Source organism: Leiobunum rupestre, chromosome 5 (assembly GCF_980474605.1).
Source record: "Leiobunum rupestre chromosome 5, qqLeiRupe1.1.hap1, whole genome shotgun sequence".
In the NCBI taxonomy this organism is placed as follows: Eukaryota; Metazoa; Arthropoda; class Arachnida; order Opiliones; family Sclerosomatidae; genus Leiobunum; species Leiobunum rupestre.
This window is the reverse complement of record NC_143388.1, coordinates 46,792,217-46,803,437: the sequence shown is the minus strand read 5'-3', so window position 1 is coordinate 46,803,437 and position 11,221 is coordinate 46,792,217.

Genomic DNA, 11,221 nt, shown 5'->3' with positions numbered 1-11,221 from the left:
GTTTAGAGAAAGATATATATATTATATACACTTTTGGAGAAGGAGCCTGTGAAGGTACATGTTTAGAGAAAGATATATATTATACACTTTTAAAAAAGGAGCCTACGAAGGTACATGTTTATAGAAAGATATATATTATACACTTTTGGAGAAGGAGCTTGCGAAGGTACATGATTAGAGAAAGATATATATTATACACTTTTGGAGGAGGAGCCTGCGAAGGTACATTTTTAGAGTAAGATATATATTATACACTTTTGGAGAAGGAGCCTGCGAAGGTACATGTTTAGAGGAAGATATATTTTATACACTTTTGGAGAATTAGCCTGCGAAGGTACATGTTTAGAGAAAGATATTTATTATACACTTTTGGAGAAGGAGCCTGCAAAGGTACATGTTTAGAGAAATATATTTATTAAACATTTTTGGGAAGGTGCCTGTGAAGGTACATGTTTAGAGAAAGATATATATTATACACTTTTGGAGAAGGAGCCTGCGAAGGTACATGTTTAGAGAAAGATATATATTATACACTTTTGGAGAAGGAGCTTGCGAAGGTACATGATTAGATAAAGATATATATTATACACTTTTGGAGGAGGAGCCTGCGAAGGTACATTTTTAGAGTAAGATATATATTATACACTTTTGGAGAAGGAGCCTGCAAAGGTACATGTTTAGAGGAATATATATTTTATACACTTTTGGAGAATTAGCCTGCGAAGGTACATGTTTAGAGAAAGATATTTATTATACACTTTTGGAGAAGGAGCCTGCGAAGGTACATGTTTAGAGAAAGATATATATTATACACTTTTGGAGAAATAGCCTACGAAGGTACATGTTTAGAGAAAGATATATATTATACACTTTTGGAAAAGGAGCCTGCGAAGGTATATGTTTAGAGAAAGATATTTATTATACACTTTTGGAGAAGGAGCCTGTGAAGGTACATGTTTAGAGAAAGATATATATTAAACACTAATGGAGAAGGAGCCTGCGAAGGTACATGTTTTGAGAAAGATATCTATTATACACTTTTGGAGAAATAGCCTACGAAGGTACATGTTTAGAGAAAGATATATATTATAAACTTTTGGAGAAGGAGCCTGCGAAGGTATATGTTTAGAGAAAGATATTTATTATACAATTTTGGAGAAGGAGCCTGCGAAGGTACATGTTTAGAGAAAGATATATTTTATACAGTTTTGGAGAAGGAGCCTGCGAAGGTACATGTTTAGAGAAAGATATCTATTATACACTTTTGGAGAAATAGCCTACGAAGGTACATGTTTAGAGAAAGATATATATTATAAACTTTTGGAGAAGGAGCCTACGAAGGTACATGTTTAGAGAAAGATGTATATTATAAACTTTTGGAGAAGGAGCCGGTGAAGGTACATGTTTAGAGAAAGATATATATTATACACATTTGGAGAAGGAGTCTGCGAAGGTACATGTTTAGAGAAAGATATATTTTATACAGTTTTGGAGAAGGAGCCTGCGAAAGTACATGTTTAGAAAAAGATATATATTATACAATTTTGAAGAAGGAGCCTACGAAGGTACATGTTTAGAGAACGACATATATTTTACACTTTTGGAGAAGGAGCCTGCAAAGGTAAATGTTTAGAGAAATATATTTATTAAACATTTTTGGGAAGGTGCCTGTGAAGGTACATGTTTAGAGAAAGATATATATTATACACTTTTGGAGAAGGAGCCTGCGAAGGTACATGTTTAGAGAAAGATATATATTATACATTTTTGGAGAAGGAGCCTGCGGTGGTACATGTTTAGAGAAAGATAAATATCATACACTTTTGGAGAAATAGCCTACGAAGGTACATGTTTAGAGAAAGATATATATTATATACACTTTTGGAGAAGGAGCCTGTGAAGGTACATGTTTAGAGAAAGATATTTATTATACACTTTTGGAGAAGGAGCCTGTGAAGGTACATGTTTAGAGAAATATATATATTATACACTTTTGGAGAATTAGCCTGCGAAGGTACTTGTTTAGAGAAAGATATTTATTATACACTTTTGGAGAAGGAGCCTGCAAAGGTACATGTTTAGAGAAAGATATATTTTATACACTTTTGGAAAAGGAACCTGCGAAGGTACATGTTTAGAGAAAGATATATATTATAAACTAATGGAGAAGGAGCCTGCGAAGGTACATGTTTAGAGAAAAATATATATTAAACACTTTTGGAGAAGGAGCCTGCGAAGGTACATGTTTAGAGAAAGATATATATTAAACACTAATGGAGAAGGAGCCTGTGAAGGTACATGTTTTGAGAAAGATATCTATTATACACTTTTAGAGAAATAGCCTACGAAGGTACATGTTTAGAGAAAGATATATATTATAAACTTTTGGAGAAGGAGCCTGCGAAGGTATATGTTTAGAGAAAGATATTTATTATACACTTTTGGAGAAGGAGCCTGCGAAGGTACATGTTTAGAGAAAGATATCTATTATACACTTTTGGAGAAATAGCCTACGAAGGTACATGTTTAGAGAAAGATATATATTATAAACTTTTGGAGAAGGAGCCTACGAAGGTACATGTTTAGAGAAAGATATATATTATAAACTTTTGGAGAAGGAGCCTGTGAAGGTACATGTTTAGAGAAAGATATATATTATACACATTTGGAGAAGGAGCCTGCGAAGGTACATGTTTAGAGAAAGATATATTTTATACAGTTTTGGAGAAGGAGCCTGCGAAAGTACATGTTTAGAAAAAGATATATATTATACAATTTTGAAGAAGGAGCCTACGAAGGTACATGTTTAGAGAACGACATATATTTTACACTTTTGGAGAAGGAGCCTTTAAAGGTACATGTTTAGAGAAATATATTTATTAAACATTTTTGGGAAGGTGCCTGTGAAGGTACATGTTTAGAGAAAGATATATATTATACACTTTTGGAGAAGGAGCCTGCGAAGGTACATGTTTAGAGAAAGATATATATTATACACTTTTGGAGAAGGAGCCTGCGGCGGTACATGTTTAGAGAAAGATAAATATCATACACTTTTGGAGAAGGAGCCTACGAAGGTACATGTTTAGAGAAAGATATATATTATATACACTTTTGGAGAAGGAGCCTACGAAGGTACATGTTTGGAGAACGACATATATTTTACACTTTTGGAGAAAGAGCCTGCGAAGGTACATGTTTAGAGAAAGATATATGTTATACACTTTTGGAGAAGGAGCCTGCGAAGGTAAATGTTTAGAGAAAGATATATATTATACACTTTTGGAAAAGGAGGCTGCGAAAGTACCTGTTCATGTTCATAAGGAATAAGCTAAGTAGTTTAGAAAATGTGTACTTCTGTCGCAAGATACAGCGATAATATATATCCCTTTGGGGAAGGTACATATTTCCAGCAAGAAGTTTCCAAAGAAACATGTTTCTAGCGAGTTACATTAGCAGTAAAATAAGATGTGTACTCTTTACGCTTATCTTTTTGATTGACCATGAGTTCAAATCTCCTTGCGCGGTGACGGAAGCGGGTTATCTGAAACTAATACTTACAAATTCTGAAGGTTTGTATGTGAAAATGACTAAGGTAAAAATCCTGTAAAAAATAAAGGTGTAGGTTTTACAAAAATACAACCTTGTAAAACTCAAATAACTGTACTATTGCATGTTACAAATTCCCATTAATTTGAATTTTATTTGAATTTTAATATCAAGCCTACGATATGTACTCACCTCGAACATTTGGCTTTCAATGAATATCAAAATTTATACGACTCTTTTTGCTCTTATGCGTTTCGCTACATCTAAACCACTTATCGATTGAGCCTCAGATTGAACGTGCTGAGAGAGATAATTTTGCTTGCTCATGCTAAGATTGTACATCTCGGGTCCAAAAGGGCAATTTTCTTCTACTGGAATTGTGGAGGCGTGGCATCCTCTGGTGATATTCGTGGCAGCTGATTCGCGTTATTCCGTTGGTCAATAATCTCGAGGGCAGACTTTTCTCCTCCGATTTATTGCCACTTGACTTTCAATACATGTAATATGTGATATAAAACATTGCTTACGTGTCTAGGATTCTGAAAAGGCTCGACTTAATTCAAAAACCTTAAATTTGTTGTATAAAACATTGCTTGCGTGTGTATAATTCTGAAATGGCTCGACTTTATTTAAAACCTTAAATGTGTGATATCAAATAATTGTTATCTTTTAAGTATTTTTTCAAGTTGTTCTTCATTTTAGAAAATATGTCAGTTAAATATGCATGAAGTAAAATATAATGAACGAACAATAAATTTAAACTTATAATTAGAAGTACATGGAAGGCATTTTTCTTTATCGTTTGGGAACAGATTACAACGTGTTGTTATTCCTCTTAACTTAAATTTTAAACCCAAAAAATTGACAAAATGGCGGCAGCTTTCAGACATGTTCGTCTATGACAAAATCAATAATTTTTTTGTATAAAGATAGTTATGTTACACAAATTCCCGCAAATATTAGCTTTAAACCAATTAGTAAAACATTGGCTATTGATTTTTTTAAACTTTTTAATTAATAAGGAAATCTCCAAACGCAATGTGATTTAAAGGGATTAGCATTGAGTGCAATCAGTTATCGCAAAGGAATCAAAGGCCAGTGGGGATGGCTTACAGAAAAAATATAAAAACTTAATGCGAATAAGTCCACTATGGAGCTGGTACCTCAAAATATCACGTTTAAAGTCCAAACAGATAAGCCACTGAACCTTGAAATAATGTATGGTAAGGTTTTTTTTTCAAAACTCCATTGCATTTTGTGGATAAGGAAATGTTTAGATTCTGAACACAGCTTTTCTTTTAGTATTAGACTATAAAAACTTAACCTTCTAGAATTTGACTTACTTGTCATAGGGCTACAAGTAATTATCCTACTTATATTTAGAATATTATTATTTTGATTACTATTATATGACCTTCAAATAATTTGACTACTAGTAAAAGTTCTACTTGTCTTTGGGATACTAGTATTTAACATGCTAGTATTTGGGCTACTAAAACCAGTCCTACTAGTACTTGCGCGACAGGTACTTGGACTACTAGTTAATGTGTAGTTCAATAGTCCCAGTCGATGCCGAAAGACCAGCGTTCAAATGGCCGTATAATAAAAAAAAATAAACGCTGTTTACAAAACAAAAGTTGTGTTTTAAGGCTTAAACATTCTTACAGTAAGGAACTAAATTAATGAGTTACAAATTTTAGCTAAAAATGATCAAAAAAGGCAAATCATTAAAATCCCGATTTGATTAGAATGTATCCTTTTTTAATCGCGATACTTTTTTAAATAAACGTTTATAAAGATTAAATAACGTTATCAATTTGTAGTATTATTCATACAGAAGCACTCAGAAATATATTAGATATTTTATATCAATGTATATAATAGTAAATGGATGTTGCAAATTACACTTTTATGTTGTAGAAATCCTAGCTTTATATTCTAGCAAAGATCATAGCTCTAATCTGGGGAATATGAAGACGTATTGTTTTCAAAATGGTTCATATAATAAAAGAATTATCCGAACTCGGCCTTTCAACTGACTGAAATTTTCGTGGAATTCTCCCATCGTAGAAGCAAAAATATTTGATGCGGGGTTTTGTTAATATAAAGAGATTGATGCGAAAGTCATTTCGTTTTAGACAGCCCCTAAGCATCAGCTTGAAGTAAAGAGAATTTAGAAAATTTTCTACAAAATGGGATATTTTTCAACTCAATTTAAATCTGTTTCTTTCTACTAAAGCTGTTTCATTTCATTCAATAAAGATATTCCTTCTCCAAAAAGTTTCGGTTCTCCAGTAAAAGAAAAATGCAATTTCCTCAGATTTCTCTGCTCCCGTTGAAATTTCAATTTCGAAATCACCAGTCATGACTTTTTTAAATATCTGATTTTCAAATCTTTACTTTCAGAATTCAATAATATTTCACATAATACAGGGCTATTGTAGTTATACGGTAAGACTATTGACGCTCTAATTCAATTACTTATTGATAATTAGGTATCGCTACGCTATGTATATTCCACAGGTGGTAGATTACGAGATAAGATTCTGATTTGCGGTTTAATATTTTTATAGTTGAAATTTTACACGGTTCACAATTATAGCGAAGATTGATAATGAAGGGAACGTTTTTTCCGAAGCTGTAAAGTAGGGTGGATGACCCAACAAGAATGATTTTAATGTATATTTGATTGCTTAATTTAAGCTACGTTGGTAAATCTTTTACCTATAGATAGGAAGTGAATTGCAAAGTTTTAGTTAATAATAAAGATTTACTTAACCATTGAGCTTTGGCTATAATATTATTCTTATTTAATTTCCGTCTAATCATTAATCAGTATTTATTTAATGATAAATTTGATGTTAGACAATTTGTGACAATGCAAAGAGGGCCACTACAAATATCGTCCTGCGAATTCCAGATTCGTCGGCGCGAGTAATTCTATATCCATCATAACTCAAAGTCATTTGTCTCAATTAGGAGCTCATTAGCATTTCCGAGTAAATGGCGCCCAACGCTGTCCGGGTTTGCAGTTACGGGAGGTCGTTCTGAGATATAAATTAAACGGAGGAACAAAGGTGGGAATCTTCTGCGAAGGACAAAAGCTCCTGCGTACAGGTAAAGGGCGAACTAGCTGCAGCTGATTTACTAATTGATGATGTTAAAAAGGTGCCGCTCAAGGGTGAAAATGAAGACACGAAACTTGGTCAAAAAGCTAATTGCTTTATAAAATCCTAAATTAAACACCTAAAATCATCAATTTGAATTAAATTTTGTCAAACGTTAGTAGCCATTTTTTATTGTATTTAATGTAAATATTTTTATAAACATGGGTCAAATTATTATATAGATTTTATTTAGCCGTATGAAATTTATTTCTTTAGTATTATTACACTTTTAACCAAGTAGCAGGTTTGGCAAAATCTGTTTTTCTTTTTTTTTTCAAATGACACACAGTTTTTTTATTATGTTACACATAATATAGTGCTCTAAGCTCTCTGTAACCGAATAAACAAAAACCTAAAAACATTTGAAAATCACTTTTATGAAACCATTTTGGAAATTTTCACCATATTAACTGATCAATAGAACTATGAGGAAACTACTTCAGCAAAGTAACTTTATAGAGGAACGTAAGTAAAAGCTTTTTCTTTGCTTCATCTACGCCATCAATGCTGTCTCTTACGTCGTCTTTTTCCCCTCAGACGCAAAGCTTTCATAAGCAGAAAGAGAAACCGTCGTCAGAAAATCCGTTAATCTAAACAACAATAAACAAACGAGCAGCAAAATTAAAGCTTGTGTAAATTAAAAAATTAAATACTATTGAGTCATCTTAGTTCTTAAAGTATATTCAGAAGTTTTTAATAAATTTCAGGGAATGTATCTAACTCTCAAATCCACTTATCTTTAAATCAAATAATATTATTTAAAAGGGTTAGAATAACTAAATCCACTTCTACAAATTGTCGTCCGTTGTTCTTCCTTTTTTTATGAGATAGGGATTTTATTACAAGTGCTTTTTGTTTATCGTTCACGTCTTTAAAAAAAGGATTTACAAGAGTTCGACGCCGCCACTGTGCACGCCACCGCGCCGCCTTTTTCACCATTTTTCGACGCGCCGCCGAATTGACTCTTTCTCGGCTCTTTTACTCGAATACCAAGAAACAAATACAAACTATAATTTTTCAACATTTATCTATTGTTAAAAAGTATTCTTCTCGTGACGGCGGCGCTACAGTAGCAAAGCAGAGTAAATAAAGACTGAGATCTGGTGAATAGTGCGTAAGCCTAAAAACGCGTAGACGTGGCGTTCTCTCTTAGTCTCTGACTGTCTCTCTCTCTCTCTTTATCGCTCTGCGTGAAACTTTGCCATGGCCAACTTTGACACTCGCGCAATAGCGGCCAACCCATTCGTTGAAGTTTCTATATTTATCTACGAACAAAAATATCTCTCGGCGTTGAGCGCACCTAGCTGAAAATTATTTTTCGAATACTTTTTGCATTGCAGCCAATATAAAACGAGCGTGGCGCTGAATGCCGATAGTTTATAGCTTGTTTTAAAGCGGTAAAATCCTTGGGATTTCGACGAATGGGTCGGCGAGTGCCAAAGTTAGGTACGTCAACGGAAAAAACCCTATGGTTTTATATCTTCAACCGATGAGCTTTTTGAGCGAAGCGAGCGTAGCTCTCTTAGCAGCGAGTTCTATGGGAAAGTTTTGCCCGTCCGTCCGTTAGTAAGTTTCAAAGGAGAGGGGGGGGGGCGCAAGAGAAAGAGGAATGGTATGAGCCACGGGTTGAGAGAGAGAGAGAGATTGATTAACTATTTTATTCAAAGTAGAGCTGCCTATGTACATATTACAGAGGTTGCCTTAGCACAGCTTACCGTTCCGTTATTAAGAGTAACAATTTTGCACACTTGTTTTGTCATAATATTCATCTTGTAAAAGAGCGTAATAAAAAAAATTTAAAAAAATTTAAAATAAATTTAAAAAATAACTGCGCGAATATGCACGCGATGTTTTTTTTCCACAGTTCCATTTTCAACGCGTAAGCGATGAGAATAGGTGAAGACTACATAAAACCATTTCGAATTTTAAGATTTTTATTAAACTGGCCAATTTGTCGAATTCGTCGTCACTGTCGACGTTAAACTCCAGAACTTCCGAAAGGTTTCTCCTTTTAGAAAAACGATATTTAATTTAAAAAAAATAAATTCATTAACGGGGAAATAGTTACTTTGCTGGAGGGGCAGCTGCCATTTTAACGGGCGTTTTGTGGGGGACCGGAGAAGTATCGAAATCAACGGCTGCCTTTTTGACGGGTGTTTTGCAAGCCGTCGACTGAGTAGGAAAGCGGGTTTATTTGGTGGTTGTAAGCGGTCGCGCACCAGAATTGCAAAGGGAATATATTACAAACGGAAGGCAGACGTAATTTTATAATGACAAACGTAATTTACTAATTTTATGATGGAAATTTTATAATGGCGAATGGAAAATTTATAATGAAAATATTAAATTATATTGTGCAATTACCTTTCGCCCTCCAAATTTTGAACGACTTTTGAAAGTCAATAGTAAGACCGGACTAGCTTCCAAAAAAAAGAACTGGAGAGGCTGATACAACTATGATATGTATGTCATAAAAATAAAGTTATCACCTTCATTGCTTTAAATGTGTGATCAGTATTTGAATTATTTATATTGTCGCTAGCTCGCTCCGCTCAGGTTTTTGTCAAAAATACCCGTTGGGGTTTTGTGACGCCCTAGTTAGTTCCACATCGAGATATATATATCGAAGTGGGACTATTGCTATGGACGGAATATCTTTAAGAGTTGTTTGTTTGGCGTGGAAAGCAACGACACGGTAGATGGTGCATCGAAAAATAATTTATTAATATCATTTATTTTATTGGCGACACCGAGATTCGAACCCAGATAGCTGCTAGCCGCGTAATCTCCAAAAACCGACGCCATTACCAACCTAGCCACGTCATTTTTAGCGACGCGGAAAGATTTGGCTAGTTAAGTGGTCGCAATTGTCGTTCCTTTTTCCGCGTTATTTTACGTTTATTTACGGCGTTTAAGGTCAAGTGAACCTGAAACTTCACCGCCCCCCAACCCAGTGAATTTACACGAAGGGTGACACGGGCGTGGCGGGAAGTTTGAATTACAGTGTGGGGCTACACAACTTTCACCGATGGCCAGTTTCAGGTCTGTCAGGTAAACAGGGGGCACAATTTCGACCTCGCTTATCGAAACCGTGTATGGTCAGAAGTAATAAATAAGTGTGGCACTTTCAATCGAAAACGTGTATGGTCAGAAGTAATAAATAAGTGTGGCACTTTCTTATCGAAACCGTGTATGGTCAGAAGTAATAAATAAGTGTGGTACTTTCTTATCGAAACCGTGTATGGTCGGAAGTAAAAAATAAGTGTGGCACTTAATAAGTGTGGCACTTTCTTATCGAAACCGCGTGTGGTCAGAAGAAATAAATAAATGTGGCACTTTCTTATCGAAACCGTGTATGGTCAGAAGTAACAAATAACTGTGGCACTTTCTTATCGAAACCGTGTGTGGTCAGAAGTAAAAAGTGTGGTGGCACTTACTTATCGAAGCCGTGTAGGGTCGGAAGTAATAAATAAGGGTGGCACTTACTTATCGAAGCCGTGTAGGGTCGGAAGTAATAAATAAGGGTGGCACTTTTTTATCGGAACCGTGTGTGGTCAGAAGTAGTTAGTGTGGCACTTGCTTATAGAAGTCGTTTATGTGTGGCACGAAATAAAATTATCGTCTTCTTGGCGAACTTGTATAGTTTGTATAGTTGGTCCAGAGATTTGGTCTCATTCGATGAACTCTTTGACGCGCACGCAAAGCCGTTAATTTCCGCCCCCTCCAACCAACCCCCTTAAAGGGAGAGTCACCGAATGGTACGATATCGTACGCCACGAAAACTATAATACGCCCTAAAAATTGCGATGAAATCATCGCACTGAGCCACTGACGCGTCTTCAACTGATTTCCTATTTTCCGCAAAGTTACATTTATGGGTATTTTTTTGATGCATTTGCGAATTTACATGACTTTTGGTGCCTAAACTACCCAAATGTTTGATATACATTTCCTAAAATAAACAAATTTGAATTCCAGTTTAAGAATTTCTTTAAATCATATTTGCACTAATTTCCATAATTTAAAAGAATTATATATGTTCGTCGTGTTTTGCTTACCTATTTCACCTTTGATACTTTCCGTCTATCTAACGATAGGAAATTACATGGCCTCAACAGCTTTTGTATTGCTTTGCCCACCCGCGTACCCTGAGGGTGGGTGGTGCCCAAGTTTTAATCCTTCAACTTAGGATGGTATTTTATATATCTAACGATAGGTAATCACATGGCCTCAACAGCTTTCGTATTGGTTTGCCCACCCGCGTATCCTGAGGGTGGGCGGTGGCCACTCTTAAACAAAGGATGGTAAATTATATATCAAACGTTAGGAAATCACATGGCCTCAACAGCTTTTGTATTAGTTTGCCTACCTGTGTCTACTAAGGGTGTAGGGGCTTGCCCACCCGAATTCGCCGATGTGGAACTAATACTACGGCCTGGGCCGACTTGTTCTTCATAATGACGTCGTAAGTTGTTGAACGCTTTTATAATCATCGGTGTTTTTTG